A 517-nucleotide genomic window follows, 5' to 3' on the forward strand; every position below is an offset into this window, starting at 1 on the left:
TTTTTTTTTTGAGGTGGAATCTCACTCTGTCACCCAGACTGGAGTGCAGTGGCCGCTCCCGGCCACCGCAGCCTTGACCTGCTGGGCTCCGGCGATCCTTCCGCCTCAGCCTTCCAAGTAACTGGAACTACAGACGTGTGCTATCAAGCCCAGCTAATTTTTTGATTTATTGTAGAGATGAGGTCTCGCCAAGTTGCCCAGGCGGGTCTCGAACCTGCAGGCTCAGGGAATCCACTCACCTCACCCCAGTGTATATTTTTTTCTGCTTTGTCAAAGCTCAGTTGGCTGTAGGTGTTTGGGTTTATTTTTGGATCCTCTATTTGGTCCATGTGTTTGCTCTTAAACCAATACCATGTTATATTGGTTACTACAGCCTTGTAGTATAATTTGAATTCAGGTAGCGTGATGTGTCCAGCTTTGTTCTTTTTGCTTGGATTGCTTTGGCTACTAGCTCTTCTTTGGTCCCATATGAATTTAAGGATTTTTCTTATTCTGTGAAAAATGACATCGGTAGCTT

Source organism: Carlito syrichta, unplaced genomic scaffold, assembly GCF_000164805.1.
Source record: "Carlito syrichta isolate Samal-C Ts95f unplaced genomic scaffold, Tarsius_syrichta-2.0.1 Scaffold303985, whole genome shotgun sequence".
Classification (NCBI taxonomy): domain Eukaryota; kingdom Metazoa; phylum Chordata; class Mammalia; order Primates; family Tarsiidae; genus Carlito; species Carlito syrichta.